The 17,768-nt window shown below is 42.1% G+C and overlaps 1 long non-coding RNA gene across 2 annotated transcripts; it reads right to left on the reverse strand.

The window, feature by feature from the left end:
- Positions 1 to 329: 329 nt before the first annotated feature.
- LOC115200859 (uncharacterized) lies at positions 330 to 2,881 on the reverse strand. 2 transcript variants are annotated; one of them, XR_003879619.1, is made up of 4 exons: positions 2,461 to 2,881; positions 2,252 to 2,353; positions 458 to 738; positions 330 to 362 (listed from the first exon to the last, which is right to left on the reverse strand). It is a non-coding gene; the product is annotated as an uncharacterized LOC115200859 (long non-coding RNA). The 2 variants fall into 2 exon arrangements; XR_003879618.1 differs by having other exon boundaries at positions 2,252 to 2,881.
- Between the last annotated feature and the right edge of the window lie 14,887 nt (positions 2,882 to 17,768).

Genomic DNA, 17,768 nt, shown 5'->3' on the forward strand with positions numbered 1-17,768 from the left:
TGGACTGGGGCTGCACGATGAAAGCTCACGTTGTCCCATACTACAACGTACCGGGTTCTTTGATGGTCTGCATCATTCATACGCTCTGGTGGTATAAGAATGTTGTGGAGTCTGTCCAGAAATGTGAGAATATGGGCTGTGTTGTATGGCCCAAGGTTGGCATGACGGTGGAGGACACCATGCGTATTGGAGATGGCAGCGCACATTGTGATGTTCCCACCACGTTGGCCAGGAACATCTATAATGGCTCTGTGGCCAATGACATTTCTCCCCCTTCTTCTGGTCTTTGCTAGGTTGAACCCAGCCTCATCTATAAAGATGAACTCATGTGGGATTGCATGAGCATCCATTTCCAGTACTCCCTGAAAACAAAGAACAAAAGCAGTCAATATGGTGTTATTCAGTACACTGGGAAACAATGTTGCGTGTAGTGTACTGCAGTCAATATTGTACTTACATCCACATATGCTCGTCTGACCTCTGTTTCTTTGAGAGTTTCTCTCAAACGGCACCTTATAAAGTTGTTTCATTCTGATTTGGTTTCGCTTGAGAATGCGAGCCAATGTGGACAGACTGACTCGTTGAATGTTGTTGAATATGGTGTTGTCTTAGATGATGTGACTTTGAATTTCTCGTAATCTGATTTCATTAATTTCCAAAACCAACTTTACAATGGCAGCTTCCTGTACCCCGGTGAACATTTGGCCCCTTCCTCCACCATGGTTGCGTCTCTCAGTCCTTTAGAAAAACAAAAAAACAAAAATATAGGGCTTGGACAATGCAGCCTAAAGATATTTCCCCCACAGTAGAGTAAATTCTACAGGAAATCTGTGCAGTTAGTGTATGACATCAGCTATTCATGAAGTAAACAGGTGTCACCCAACTGATACACCATGACATGGGTGTACTACATAGTGTGAAATACTATTTGGTTACATAACTGTACTCCAGTCTAAATGTCCGGATGACACAGGCGACAGTAAAACGGCTCAAGTTGGGCTGCACTCTCTGTCCAGCCTCTCGCATTGTCAGCCCATGGTTGATGACATGATCAACTAAGGTTGCTCTGATTTCATTTGAAAGTTGTCTTCTTTGGCCATAAACTCCTCTACCAGCTCTACCCCTACCTCTCACTCTTCCTCCCCCTCTCATTCTCACCCTCCCTCTTCCTCTTCCTCTCTCTGCAACGGCTTCCATTGTTGTTGTAAAACAAAAGGTGCTCACCTGTGGTCTTTTCATAGTGCTTACTTCCTGATTGAAGTGGTAACAATTAACCATTGAGGTGTTTGGCCAGGTGGCACATGTATTGGCCAATTAGCTCATGTAGTGTCATTTTGAATGGCACTTTTTTGAAATGGCAAACATGTGACTTTATGTCAGATGCAGAGAACCGTGTGCAGTGCATTAAAAAGTGTCATTTTGAATTGCAAAATGTGTGTAAAGCAGAAAATGTGTTTAGACTTTTGGAGACTTGAGAAGAGGTTTTGCTCTCTGTGTGTCAGTTTAAATAGTTGTGCTGTGCATGTCATTTTAGTGTGTTAGCAATTGGAAAAAACTGTGACAAACTATAGTTTTGCAAGTCGGTTAGGACATCTACTTTGTGCATGACACAAGTAATTGTTCCAACAATTGTTTACAGACAGATTATTTCACTTATAATTCACTGTATCACAATTCCAGTGGGTCAGAAGTTTACATACACTAAGTTGACTGTGCCTTTCAACAGCTTGGAAAATTCCAGAAAATAATGTCATGGCTTTAGAAGCTTCTGATAGGCTAATTGACAAAGTAATGTACAGATTGTCAGGGTGTTTCCCTTACTTATAGACTGCGCCCCTCCGCAAACATGCCTTCTCCGATGTTGGTTACAAGGCGGTACTTATTTAAATTAGGTAAGAAAATATTATGTTACCATTGGTGTATTAATGAGAGTTAAGGTGATGTCACCTTATCCCCTTAAATAATTCTGCCTCCTGAATCCAAGTGTTTGACATGGGGAGGGGACCAGTAACTTTATGATCAAACTTCATCAATGTAGAAGCAACAGTCATTTTCATACTTTGATCTGGTTTCATCCAAATATCATCACATTTCAAGAAAAATATCATTTTCATTGTTCCTGACCTTTAATAAACACAATAATAAAACCTATGGAATTTTAACAATGTAATATGGCTTTTGAACCAGAATATAAAAAACCTTGTATGGTTCTACAAAGAACCTTTGAGATTTAGAAAGGTTCTTTATGAACCATTCTCCATATATGGTGTTCTCTGCATGTCCCATGGGTGAGGTCATAGAGAAATGTTTCTGCCTGGGCCACTCTGATTGGACATTGAAGAAACAGATGTTCCTGTATGTCAGAGAAGAGGGTTGTTAGCCTGTATGGCACATTGCTGAGATTACCATGCTCAAACCTTCTCTCTATCGCTCACTCACACGCACACCCTAGTACTGTACCTCTTTTGGCATCAGCTACTTAGCTCCAGACGAGGACGAATGCAGAAGATTAGTGTGAGAACTCCACCTCATGCATAGAATCTACATGATTACTGTACGATGACAGGAAATAAATCAGTTGTCAACTGGACATATTAAGTGTCACTCAGGGAGTTTCTCACGCATATCTTCTGGGTGTTTTCTGGAAAAGCCGCACAGCCCTTTTCTCTCCTCCAATCCTTGGCTGTGTGTCTGGGGCAGGGCAGAGGAGGAGTGAGGATGGGAGACCAATGCCCCCTGTCTGTAGAGATGGAAAAAGAGCTGCTCTGTGACACACACAAATCAACAGTCTCTTCAACGCCCCCATCTCTTTGTTTGTGCTGTATTATTATCCTGCCCGCCGTCCTCCCACCTCCAGCATTGACATCATACCAGTGTCCCACAGTTGTCAGTAAGGTGTGTGTGTGTGTGTGTGTGTGTGTGTGTGTGTGTGTGTGTGTGTGTGTGTGTGTGTGAGAGAGAGAGAGAGAGACAAAACAACTGTGGGACAGGTCCACCGCAAAGCTATTTTGTAGGGTGTCCATCCACTCTACTCTGCCCAGACTGAGTGAAAACGAACTTTGGTGATGAAATGTCACTTCCTTATGTTATAAAATACATTTTACCAAGACAAATATGATTCTTCATGTTCTGAATTATTCGGTGGGGTCTTTCTCAAACGTATTAACATTATTTCCAAAAAGTCAAATTTTGTAACATAAAACATCTGGCAATAAGTGTCACAGAATAAGTCGTACTCATCGTTGAAAATGTCATACATGAGAGAGAAGGACCAAGGCGCAGCGGAAGTGTGAATACTCATCTTTAATTACCCAACAAAAGGAGTAAAGCATCCACAGGAAACAATAAACACGACAGCAGCAACAGTTTGCAGGCTAGAAAACGCAGTGCAAAACAATTCCCCACAACCCCAAAGACAAACACACACACCCATATAGGACTTCCAATCAAAGGCAACTAGACACACCTGCCTTCAATTGGAAGTCCCAATCATCAACCCAACATTTAACAAACACAAACCCCCTGCCACATCCTGACCTAGACTAAGCAATACGCCCTCTGCTGGTCAGGACGTGACAGTAAGCCCCAAGCTCTGTTGAGAGTTTTCATAAATACATTTGTGGTGGTTGTCCGCAAAGTTGTTTCCGTGGGTCGCAAAAATCCAAATTAATATGACACAAACTGAATTAAATGTAAAAGGCTTTGCAAATTAAAAGCTTGCGGTATGCTCAGTGCCTTGTTGACATTTCACAGAGATACGCTTGTTTTTGAGAAAAATCTGAAAAAAGGAAAGGAACTTTATTATGAAAAGCATATACTAAAATATGAAAATACCACGTCATGTCTCAAAATTGATATCTATCTTACCTTTTATATTGTTATATGTCCTCCGGATTCCAGAAGAAAGATGATTCAACGGTGAGCCTGTCAGTTAGTTAATTCTCGCTGTTGCAATGCTATTTTCCAGATTTTTGACTACTTTCTTTCTCTGGCCTCCATTGATTTAGTCACCCTAACTTTGGCCATCCTACAAGGGTAAGAATGGCAATAACTTTTGAACGGATTGTGATAAGAGACATGAGGTTTGGACTGTTGGTTTTCTTAGAGGAGTATTCACACACAAACAATATATAAACAATTATTTTACCCATTGATCAAAAGATGTGTTTTTGATTAGACACTATATTATGTATTTATTTATTTTTAGGGGCTCCCGAGTGGCGCAGCGGTATAAGGCACTGTATCTCAGTACAAGAAGCGTCACTAAAGTCCCTTGTTCGAAACCAGCCTGTATCACATCCGGCCATCATTGTGAGTCCCATAGGGTGGCACACAATTGGCCCAGCGTCGTCCTGGTTGAGGTAGGCCGTCATTGTAAATAAGAATTTGTTCTTAACTGACTTGCTTAGTTAACTAAAGGTTGTACCTACAACATGAACTCATACTTTGCTCTCCCCTCTTCTCTCTGTCCCCTGCCTACAGAACAGCATCCTAAAGGAATGGCCATGGACAGCCTGGGTGGACTGAGAAGGTAGGAGAGAGGTTGCTAAGAGAGGAGGGGAAGAAAGACAAGGAGGGAAAGAAAGGGCTGTGCTGAAAGAGAATGGATGAGAGGCTGGAGGAGAAGAAGGAAGGGAAAAGAGAGGAGAGGAGGCTAGAGAAGGGAGGGAAGGGGTTGTCCTACCAAACAGAGAAGGAAGAAGGGAGGCCGGAGGAGAAGAAGGGCGCTAAGGGGCTGAACTATCAGAAAGAGGAGGCGGAGGGGCAGAAGAAGGAGAGGTCAGGGGAGGGGACCAGGAACTAAGAGAGAGAGGGATGGACAGCAGACTGGAAGGAGGAGAAGAAAGGGATTGTGTGTTGCTGTATATGTCAAACTTTGTGCAGGACGCTGGAGAGGATGAGTTATTCATCCACTGAGACTGGAGATGACCTGTTGGTCTAGTTGCCATGGAAACAACCTATGGGTTGTCATGGTGCCTTGATCTGCCACTCCTGTGACTTGTTTGCGGTTGGCGGTGGGGTGACGCCCATGCGGTCTGAGTGACACAGGTAGAGTTCTCTCCCCTCCTCTTCTCACTCTCCTGCAGGTCTCGGACTATGTCAGACACGTAGGTGATGTAGGCAGGCCAGCTCTGGAGAACAGGCAGACAGCCAGGGTGCAGACCTAGACCGGTGCTGCAAGACCCTGGGAGACAGAGCAGGGTCAGAGTCACCACATGGAAGATGTAATAAGTGGTGGTTTTCACCTCAGAGGCTTAGATAATCCAACAACTCTCTCTAAAGTCATCCATAAATACTGTGTGTATGCTATGCAACATATGAATTTCATTTTCTATCAGAGTATGTAACATTTGTGCATAATGCTTATCAACCTGTTGGCACTTGCAGTGCACTGAGTGGTATTAGTGTATGTGAGTAATCTGGGTCTGGCAATAAACTCAGCAGTAGTCAGTAATCAGAGCTAGGATTTTTTTTTTTACAACAGCTTTTATTCATCATGTTTTACCATGAGTGGAGGGCAAGAGTTAAGAGCTGAATGTGTTCTGCTCGTTAGTGTCTTTCAATTCTGGTTAAAGGAGAGGGTTCCAGGGACGTGGTTGGCTGTTCACAATTGCTGACTAATCAGGGACTGTCTGGAGGTGACCTTTACATTTTAAACACAACCTCATGGTCATTATTAACCCTATTACAAGCCTGGCCATCCTGCTCCTGGACTGCAGTTACAGAAAGAGGGAAGAGTTGCTCTGGGATTTAGTTTTTCACTGTTTACATTTTAAAAACACATTGAACTGTATGCAGTATGTAAGTGTGGAGTAGCACATATAATCAGATCAGTATGACGTGTACTGTACAGTAAAGGTGCTGAGGCTGAATGATGTTGATCAGTGTACTACAACAGGTAGAGCAAGGCAATCAAATAAGTGCTTATCACATATCTCAGATTGTATGACATAGTTACTGTACATTCCTTATCCTTGATTTTTAGTACTCTAGCTATGCAGCAGAGTACTGTAAAGTTGCTTGTATTTTGGTTTTCACAAGAGGCTCCTTTCTTCCTGTATCAACTAAAATAGTTCTAATGGGCCTAAAGGGCCACTTTTATTTTTTCGTGTTTTCTCATTTCCTGACTCCAAGGCCCATTCCAACAAATTCTTCAACTGTGCTCATAAAGCATTCTGTCAGATAGAGGAAGTCAATGGACATCCTGAACTACACACACACACACACTCATACACACACTGAAACACAAAACCTATACCACTTAAAAAATACCCCAAAACATACATCTCCACACATGGATACTCAGGCTTTTGGCCAAGGAACGTTTTGATCATAAACAGCACTTCAACCCTTAGGAACTATTTCCTCCCCATTTGGTTGGTGAAACTGAGATTCCAAGGTCATGTTCATTAGGGCACACTGTAGCAAAATGTTGTGCAACATAAAACGAAAACAAATTCAGATAGTATCCGGTTTACTCCATTTCGGAGCGTTTTTCTACAATTTGTTGCCTATTGAACACCAGGCTGGTTCCAGCGTGTTTTCACTCTGCCTTCCCTGAGTTTGAGGACAACACCTTGTTTATTGGGGGAAGTCCTGCTGCTGTCCAGTGCCCACAGTGTGAGCTTGACAACTGGCCCAGAAGTAGGACTCTCTCTCACACCCCTGGCCTGCATTAACACCAACACCCGTCTGCCTTGTTAGGCTGGTAGCAGAGCCAACAGAAAATCTAAGTCAGAGTTATGGCAAAGCGGCAAATAGGCCTACACTATTAATGTGTTATTCATTATGTTGACTTCCTGCCCCTTGTTCTATCCATGATGTCCCTTCTCTGTCCTGCACTTTCTCTCTCGCCCTCTACAGTACTGTCTCTTGTTATGAGTCTCTGTGGTCTGCTTTAGATGAGAACAGGAAGGGGAGGGGAGGATTGTTCTTCTGTTTCTCTCTCTTGGCATGGTGGATGTCCCCTGGGCCTTTTATCTGGAATTAATTCTTGCCTGGTCACACAGTCCACTTGTAAAATATCTGCTGGCTGTAGGGATGTGCTCCAGTGAATGAGACTGGAGGCCACTGCATCTGCAAAGGGACAGAGCCTGAGGAGGGGATTTTAACCCCTCTGTATCTGTCAATCATCTATTCTTACTTGCTGCATCAAAATTACAAAGAAAAGAGTACAGGTGTCGTCTTTTGATTTGGTAGAGGTTGCTTTGGCAGGGTGTTTTTTTTACCAAACTAATTGGAAACAGCCAGGGCTTGTTTTTGTTTAGCATCTCTTTCTCTAGCATTCAGTCCACTCCTACACAGACCCCATAGACCCCTGAAACAATCACCTACACTCAAAAAAATGCTGGGTTGTGTGGTTGACGCAAATGCCGGGTTGAAGGTGTTGGGTCACGTAGTTGGGTTGTTTTTTTTAAAAAGAGCAAGTTTGGGTTGTTGATGCTGTGTGTTATTGGTGCTAGGTTATTGATCAGAAGACTAGAGGCATAGTTTGTTGGGGCGTGGCTTTCAGATTGTTCTTTTTAGCCACCCGTGAGAGTAAATATCATTCCTGTTCATCTATTCTGTTGTATAGTTATTGTGCGTACAGGTTGAATATTGACATTTTTTGTGGCTTCAATGAGGCTTACAGAAGTGTATGATTTTGCTAAGAGACTATGCTAATCCCAATGTTGGGATGGATACCACCTTATTATAATATGCAATAACAATCTTATTTGTCTAGAACAGGGTTTCCCAAGCTCGTTCCTGCCCCCATTTGGTTTTTGCCCTAGCACTACACAGCTGATTCAAATAACCAACTTATCATCAAGCTATGTAGGGGGGCAGGACCGTGTTTGGGAAACCCTGGTCTAGCAGAATGTGCAAAATGTTAAACATTTTAAGGCTACATTTTATTTGCAGTATGTAAACATCCAAATAACCCAGGGTGTGTTCTGTCCAATATTTACCAAATAACCAAAATTGGGTTGATTTTTAAACCAGCATTTCATCTTTTGGTCATTATTCCCCTCAGTTCAGCTGTAAGCCTATAGTATCTTTATGAGGGACCAGGTCCATTAAAAACAGGCATCTGGTAGCCTTCAAATTGGCCATTAATCGCAGCATGTGCATCCCTTAGTTGGCAACCCAACTCCCACTTCCCCACTACACCATCCCCATCCAAGCCCCTGCCAAAGATTTGCTTGTCATTCCTCTACTGACAAGCAGGAAAGGCTGGGAGCTGGTATTCAGAGACTAGGAACGTGGTGGTATTCCTGGTCTCTTCAGTACTGGCATGATTTGGACTGTCTGGCCAGGAAATGTGGTTCACTGAAGAGCAGGAGAACATGATGGTCCTGGTTTGAACTTGCTTCTTAACCACCCTCGCATGACTAGGAGCCTTGCCAGACACCTGGAGACTTGTGTTTATGACTAGTCTTTAGCTCAACGGGCTAACAGTCTTGTGGCCTGCAGGAAACCTTGGGTCAAATCCCAATTCATCACACTTTTTTGCCTTTTACAGTTTGAGAACTCGTTTCAGTATCTCCAGAACCATGCCATTAGACTGATATTATAGTGCAGATTCTGAGGCTAAAAATAAGCAGGCTGGATTGTTGGTTTTATTTTAAACAGAGGATGGAGGAATGGTGGAATGGAAACTGAACATGAGGCAGGCTGCATCCAAATAGGTTTAATATCCTTCAGTAAGAGCGAGACAGAGTGGGAAAGGGAGAGAAGATGTAGGTTTTAACCATGTCTTTTGAGAAGGAGTTGAGTCCAGTCCCTTACTGTTGCCCGCCTAAAGATGGGGGGGGGGGGCTCCTGAGTGGCGCAGCAGTCCAAGGCACTGCATCTCAGTGCAAGAGGCATCACTGCAGTTCATGGTTCAATCCAGGCTGCATCACATCCGGCGGTGACTGGGAGTCCCATAGGGTGGCGCACAATTGGCACAGTGTCATCCGGGTTAGGGGAGGGTTTGGCCGGGGTAGACCGTTATTCTAAAATAAGCATTTGTTCTTAACTGACTTGCCTAGTTAAATAAAGGTTAAATGAAAATACCATAGCAGACACACCCATCACTTTGCATGCTAGGAACCCAGCCTCCAAAATAAACCTTATTAACATAGCCGTGGCATCTTTTTGGAAGGAATATCACTACGACTTGTTATTTCAGATGAAGATATACCACATGGACATCAACAAGATGAGGACTAATGTATAGTGATGTGGATGGGAGAGGAGCTGACCGTGCTTCTCTATGTTATGTTATAACCATGCATCTAATAGAGGGTTTCAGGAATGTAGTTTGGCCTTTGGTGGCAGATCTGGTAACAGCCCAGTAATCTGTGGCATGCTAGGCTAGGCAGACTAGCCACTTATAAATACACCCCTCTAGACATGAGAGAAATTCACTGAGGCTTGTTTTAATGAGCGCAGAGTAATAAGTGGTACTAGGCGTGTGTGTGTACAGATGTAGGATTTTCATTTGATCACCCCGTACCAGGAGGGTACGTGGGCAATGCAGGACATATTAAACGTGTAGTTTATTTTAGGTTTTAAAAGGCATCTGAATATTGTAATTTCCAGTTTGAAATTTCAGACCTGATTTTCCCTTATGAACCCATGCACAAATATCCATTAATTATAATCCACATAATAATTCACATTTCCTGAGGCTGCAGGATTTTTTCCCTGCTTTAGCAAACTGGCTCAAATGTAGATGCTACATCTGTATGCGTGTAAGCAGTCAACAAGATATCTGTGTAAAATATCTGACGGGTCACAACTAGAGTATGTGCCATCGTGATCTGTGGCGCTCCATGCATGTGTATTTATGGCCAGTGAGGAACGCTACCCCTAGCATGGACGTCATACAGCTTAAACTGACATGAGAGGCTAATATGTTTCACAATACAAGTAGACACATCTCTTCATCTCCCTCCATCTTATATGTATGTGATACACACAACTTAGTAAGCAGAACTCAATCATGGCAGTCAAAGCAGGAGCTGTCGTCCTTTTCATATACATCTTACACAGTTCAGAGACTTTATTTTTGTCAAGTCTGTGTATTGAAAGATCTGCATAACATTTTCTTGTACTATGAGCCAGGCATGGGACATCGCTTTGTCTGACTGTGACAGCAGATTACTCCCAGGTAGACATCTGTAAGGAATTTGAGGTTGGGTGAAATGAGAGTTGGGGGGATAGAGGGTTGCAGGCAGGCCAGCAGGCAGGGTGGAGCTGGTAGGGGGGAGTGCATTAGCAGCAGATACATGGACCTGGGAGCCGCAGCTGCAACCCATTTCAGTGCCAAGGTCATTGGTCTAATGGGGGACCAATTCTGAGCTCTGCAGGTGGTCATGGGACACCCCCTTCTAACAGGCCTGGTGTTTTACACAACCCCTCCATCCCAGACAAAGATTACAGATGAACATTGAAACCGCAGTGTAGAGTAGAACATGTCAGTATCATGTACAGTACCAGTCAAAAGTTAGGACACACCTACTTATTCAAGGGTTTTTCTTTATTTTTACTATTTTCTACATTGTAGAATAATTGTGAAGACATCAAAAAACACATATGGAATCACATAGTAACCAAAAAAATTGTTAAACAAATCAAAATGTATTTTATATTTGAGATTCTTCAAAGTATCCACACTTTGCCTTGATGACAACTTTGCACACTCTTGGCATTCTCTCAACCAGCTTCACCTGGTATGCTTTTTCAACAGTCATGAAGGATTTCACACATATGCTGAGAACTTGTTGGCTGCTTTTCATTCACTCTGCGGTCCAACTCATCCCAAACCATCTCAATTGGGTTGAGGTCAGGTAATTGTGGAGGCCAGGTCATCTGATGTAGCAATCCATCACTCTACTTCTTGGTTTGGACTCATCAGACCAAAGGACAGATTTCCACCAGTCTAACATCCATTGCTTGTGTTTCTTGGCCCAAGCACGTCTTTTTTTATTATTGGTGTCTTTTAGTAGGGGTTTCTTTGCAGCAATTTGACCATGAAGGCCTGATTCATGCAGTCTCCTCTGAACAGTTGATGTTGAAATGTGTCTGCTACTTGAACTCTGTGAAGCATTTATTTGCACGTCAATTTCTGAGACTGGAATCTCTAATAAACTTATCCTCTGCAGCAGAGGTAACTCTGGGTCTTCCTTTCCTGTGGCGGTCCTCATGAGAGCCAGTTTCATCATAGCGCTTGATGGTTTTTACGACTGCACTTGAGGAAACTTTAAAAGCTCTTGAAATGTTCCGGATTGACTGACCTTCATGTCTTAAAGTAATGATGGACTATTGTTTCTCTGTGCTTATTTGAGCTGTTCTTGCCATAATATGGACATGGTCTTTTACCAAATAGGGCTATCTTCTGCAAACCACCCCTACCTTGTCACATCACAACTGATTGGTTCAAATGCATTAAGAAGGAAATAAATTCCACAAATTAACTTTTAACAAGGCACACCTGTTATTTTAAATACATTCCAGGTGACTACCTCATGAAGCTGGTTGAGAAAATGCCAAGAGTGTGCAAAGCTGTCATCAAGGCAAAGGGTGGCTACTTTGAAGAATCTCAAATATAACATTTATTTGGATGTTTAACAATTTTCTGGTTACTACATGATTCCATATATGTTATTTCATAGTTTTGATGTCTTCACTATTATTCTACAATGTAGAGAATAGTAAAAATAAAGAAAAACCCTTGAACGAGTAAGTGTGTCCAAACTTTTAACTGGTACTGTACATGGGTGGCAGAGAATGAGTCCGTTTGCCAAACTCACACACACGACTACCCAAATACACTACTACCACCCACCATACACACTACTAACCAAACACACTACTACCACACACACACGACTACCAAAACACACTACTACTACACACAATACTGTACAATACTGTAGTTCCATCAGCGGGGGGTCATTTAGGGTCATATAGCTATTTAATTTAGAATTTTAAGACCCCTTAAAAATAGTATATTAAAAAAATAATAATAATATTATTATCCCATACAAACACATTGATTAACTGATTAACAGATTCACTACATGGAACAACAGATAATAAAAAATACAACGTTTGTTCTGAAGTGTCTTTCCTTTGACTGAGAGGATATAAGAAAGATCAGGAAACTATTATTATTATATATTTTTTTTACATGTGTTTAATGGAAAAAGATCAGTTTAGAATTCCAGGCTAGGCTATAACATTTGAATCGCATTTCTCAAGTGATGTTGCTTTAGTTGTGATGGCGGCTTCATGTAAAGAGTGGGAGTGTTTGTGTGTGTTTGTGTGTGTTTGTGTGTGTGTGTGTGCGTGCGTGTGCGTGCGGATGTGTTTGTGTATGTTTATGTGTGCTTTCGTGCACTCTTGTGATTGAACGGGTGAAGTGAGGTGCAGACAGGGTGAAGAATGGGCAGACTCAGGTTTTTCTCTGCGGTCTTCACCCTCCTCATGCCTGACAGCTCTGGAATGAAGTCCGTCCTTGTTAGTTAGAAGCAAGGGGAAATATTTTGGTAAATATTTTCCAACGGTTTTGAGAGTCAACAGCTGTCAGTCCCCTTAGTAAAGGACCTTCATTTGGCCCTTGCTGCAGTTTCATCATTAAGGGTTTGTTTTTCACTTTCCTCTAGCAATGCAGCTCTTGAAGTATTAGAAGTATTAACGCATAATTAGAAACATTCCAACTTTGTAACAACTATGAAAACATGACTCTTGAAACTAGAGCCATCAACTGGAACATTAAAATAATGGTTTTCAGAAACATTCCGTGTCGTATTGAAGGGTATAATACCAACATTTCCCAGCTGCATAAATAAACCCCTCACCATAAAGTGGAGGTGTGAGGTTGGTCTGTGTGTGGTCGTCCTGCAACACTCCTCTCTCCTTCTCTAAATGTCTCTCTCTCTCTCATTCTAGAGATATAATATGACATGTGAAATGTCTTTATTCTTTTGGAACTTCTGTGAGTGTAATGTTAACTGTAAATGTGTATTGTTTATTAAATACTTCACTTGCTTTGGCAATGTTAACATATGTTTCCCATGCCAATAAAGCCCTTGAATTGAATTTTGAGAGAGAGAGAGAGAGATTACTGCACTGTTACAAGATTGTCAGCAAGGGATAGCCTGGAGTAATGTTGCTACCAATCAGTAGAGGCTGCTGAGGGGAGGACGTCTCATAATAATTACGCTCCAGCCAATACCAAGAGCCCGTCCTCGCAAATTAAGATGCCACCAATCTCCTGTGCCACCAATACCTTCATAACAGCAACAATAACATAAATATTACAAAGGTTTGTCAATGGAACATGCAACAGATTTTTCTAGGAATGTATCTCTCACAGACCCAAACTGAGGCAACAGTTAAGCCCTCACCTTTCCTGAGACAGTGTGTATGGGTCTGGGTTAGCTCCGCCTCTGATCTGGTTGGGCTGTCAAAGACATGGCGTCTTGTTGGGTCCAGCAGCTCCTTCAGGAAAGGCTTCATACCCTTCACATGAAATGTCAATAAAGTTTATTAATTCAAATTCTTCTCTCCATACAGACAGACATCCATGTCCTGCCAATGCCTCTTCTCCGGGTCAAACTTCTAGCCAAGCGCAAGCCTTCGATTTCATTAAGCTCCCCTGTTCAACTCTCTGTTACCATGGTGATTGTACCAAACAAATAGTCCCACCTCGTCTCAGCACCACCTTGGTCAGCCTTGTGTTCCAGTGTTTGTGAATGGCTGGCTAAACGGCTCATTAATCCCCCAGTGGCTGTGACCGCTGTCAGTCGCCTGGGGCCTGCTGCTTGGCAGAGTAAATGTTAGTGGTTAAGGATTAAACCAAGAAATGGTTACAAAAGCTAATGAACCAACGCTGTCATTTTTCATACTTTGGTCATCATACTTTGACCTGGTTTTCTTGAAGGTAAACATACTGTAACTTACTACACAGAAAGTTAAATCAACACTGAGAGTACTAAATTAACACTGAGAGTGTGAAGACTGTTGCTACCCCATGTCAAACACATGGATTCATTATTAACCTCTACAGGATCGGTGTTTTCCCACGGGAAGGTTGATGCAAACGTAGGCTAATGTGATTAGCATGAGGTTGCAAGAAACAAACAAAAAAAATCCCAGGTCATAGACATATCTGATATTGGCAGAAAGCTTAAAATCTTGTTAATCTAACTGCACTGTCCAACTTACATTAGCTATTACAGTGAAAGAATACCATGCTATTGTTTGAGGAGAGTGCACAGTTATGAACTTGAAAATAAACCAATTAGACACATTTGGGCAGTCTTGATACAACATTTTGAGCAGATATACAATGGTTCATTGGATTAGTCTAAAGCTTTGCACATACACTGCTGTCTAAATTACGCCTTGGCTGGAATAATACATTATGGCCTTTCTCGTGCATTTCAAAGATGGTACAAAAAAAAACCACATGTTTTTTCTTTGTATTATCTTTTACCAGATCTAATGTTTTATATTCTCCTACATTATTGTCACATTTTCACAAACTTCAAAGTGTTTTCTTTCAAATGGTACCAAGAATATGCATATCCTTGCTTCAGGTTTTGAGCTACAGGCAGTTAGATTTGGGTATGTCATTTTAGGCGAAAATTGAAAAAAAGGTGTGGTTCCTTAATAGGTTTGTAAGGGGACAAGGTGACATCACCTTAACACTCATTTTAATTCACCAATGGTAACATGATATTCTCTTACCTTGTAAACAACATTGGAGAAAGCGTGTTTGCAGAGGGGCGTGGTTTATATAGCTAGATAGCTACTGGCTGAAGACCTAGCAAGTATCTTTGCCAAAGATGAATAGGGTAACCTTTTAATTATGTATATTTGCTGACACCTTACAGTCAAATTTTGGCACCAGTAGAGTAGCTATTTAGCACAGGAGGTTGGTGGCACCTTCATTGGGGAGGAAGTGTTGTGGTAATGGCTGGAGCGGAATAAGTGGAATGGTATCAAATACATCAAACACATCGTTTTGTTGCCATTCCATTCACTCAGTTCCAGCCATTTACTATGAGCCTTCCTCCCCTCAGCAGCCTCCACTGCTATCTTGATATATAAACCACTCCTCTGCCAACACGCCTTCTCCGATGTTGTTTACAAGGCAATACTTATTTAAATTAGATGAGAGAATATCATGTTACCATTGGTGTATTAAAATGATAGTTAAGGTGACGTCGCCTTGTCCCCTTAGTAATGAATCCAATTGTTTGACATGGGGGAGTGGACCAGGTATTTTATGATCAAACTTTATCAATGTAGAAGCAACATTCATTTTTCATACTTTGGTCATCATACTTTGATCTGGTTCAAATATCAAAACATTTCAGGAAAAACATGATTTTGGCTGATCATAACCTTTAAATAATATAATTTCAACAATAACATAATCACTTAGGATCTCACTCGGTGAAGTTAATAGGACTAAAAATGAATATACGCAATACTTATGTCGCTGTTTACTAACAAATTCAGTAATTGGTGGTAACTCTACAATTCAGTCGAAAGGTAAGGCATTCGGGAAAATATGCAAATAAGTAGTTTGTTAAGTCAACACTGTTCAGTGTCTATACTGTACCCAGGTTGTATCACAACCGGCCGTGATTGGGAGTCCCATAGGGCGGTGCACAATTGGTCCAGCGTCGTCCGTCATTGTAAATAAGAATTTACAACTGACCTGCCTAGTTAAATAAAGATTAAATAAAATATAAAATATATACTGTATATATACACAGTTCCACACTTTCAGTGTTAATTAAACACTGGGTAATTTGCTCTGTAGGGACTGATTGGATCAGGGAAACGGTTTGTTTTACAGAATAGGCTACTTCCTCTTCCCCTCTGTCTTTAGAAATACATAATAATGAGATAATATACTTAAATCCGACTTACAAACCCACTTCAAATTGTTCATTACTTAAAGAGATAATCCAGTGCCAGAAAAACAATCATGTTCTGTCAGTGGGTAAAATAAAACATTTCCCCATGATTTAGCTTCTAAGTGGTTTGTCTGTGAAAATTAGGAAATCGTGAAGGAACGCGTCATAGCTACATCATTCTCGTCACTGGAGGTAGGGATAACACACTATCACATTTCATAATGGTTTTAATGACCTGCACTCCAGATTGCCAAATCAGCCAATATATTGTATGGGCATACTTGTCTAGAACACATACTTCTGTTTTATATCCTCCAAATCCTCCATATCACTCCAAATACACCTCTGCTGTTTTCAACCAAGATCTCAGCAATCACTGCCTCATTGCCTGCATCCGTAATGGGTCTGCGGTCAAACGACCACCCCTCATCTCTGTCAAACGCTCCCTAAAACACTTCCGCAAACAGGCCTTTCTAATCAACCTGGCCGGGGTATCCTGGAATGACATTGACCTCATCCTGTCAAGCATGCTCCATTCAAAATATTTTGAACCAGGAATAGAGATAGCCCTTGGTTCACTCCAGACCTGTCTGCCCTTGACCAGCACAAAAACATCCTGTGGCGTTCTGCATTAGCATCGAATAGCCCCTGTGATATGCAACTTTTCAGGGAAGTTAGGAACCAATATACACAGGCAGTTAGGAAAGCTAAGGCTAGCTATTTCAAACAGAAATTTTCATCCTGTAGTACAAACTCAAAAAAGTTCTGGGACACTGTAAAGTCCATGGAGAATAAGAACACCTCCTCCCAGCTGCCCACTGCACTGAGGCTAGGAAACACTGTCACTACCGATAAATCAACAATAATTGAGAATTTCAATAAGCATTTTTCTACGGCTGGCCATGCTTTCCACCTGGCTACCCCTACCCCGGTCAACAGCTCTGCGCTCACCACAGCAACTCGCCCAAACCTCCCCCACTTCTCCTTCACCCAAATCCAGATAGCTGATATTCTGAAAGAGCTGCAAAATCTGGACCCCTACAAATCAGCCGGGCTAGACAATCTGGACCCTCTCTTTCTAAAATTATCTGCGAAAATTGTTGCAACCCCTATTACTAGCCTGTTCAACCTCTCTTTCGTATCGTCTGAGATTTCCATAGATTGGATAGCTGCTGCGGTCATCCCCCTTTTCAAAGGGGGAGACACTCTAGACCCAAACTGCTACAGACCTATATCTATTCTACCCTGCCTTTCTAAGGTCTTTGAAAGCCAAGTTAACAAACAGATTACCGACCATTTTGAATCTCACCGTACCTTCTCCGCTATGCAATCTGGTTTCAGAGCTGGTCCTGGGTGCACCTCAGCCACGCTCAAGGTCCTAAACGATATCATAACCGCCATCGATAAGAGACATTACTGTGCAGCCAAATTCATCGACCTGGCTAAGGCTTTCGACTCTGTCAATCACAACATTCTTATTGGCAGACTCAACAGCTTTGGTTTCTCAAATGATTGCCTCGCTTGGTTCACCAACTACTTCAGTATGTCAAATCAGAGGGCCTGTTGCCCGCACCTCTGGCAGTCTCTATGGGGGTGCCACAGGGTTCAATTCTTGGGCCGACTCTCTTCTCTGTATACAACAATGATGTCGCTCTCGCTGCTAGTGATTCTTTGATCCACCTCTACGCAGACGACACCATTCTGTATACCTCTGGCCCTTCATTGGACACTGTGTTAACTAACCTCCAGATGAGCTTCAATGCCATACAACTCTCCTTCCGTGGCCTCCAACTGCTCTTAAATGCAAGTAAAACTAAATGCATGCTCTTCAACCGATCGCTGCCTGCACCTGCCCGCCCG

The sequence above is a fragment of the Salmo trutta genome, chromosome 10, assembly GCF_901001165.1.
Source record: "Salmo trutta chromosome 10, fSalTru1.1, whole genome shotgun sequence".
Lineage (NCBI taxonomy): Eukaryota > Metazoa > Chordata > Actinopteri > Salmoniformes > Salmonidae > Salmo > Salmo trutta.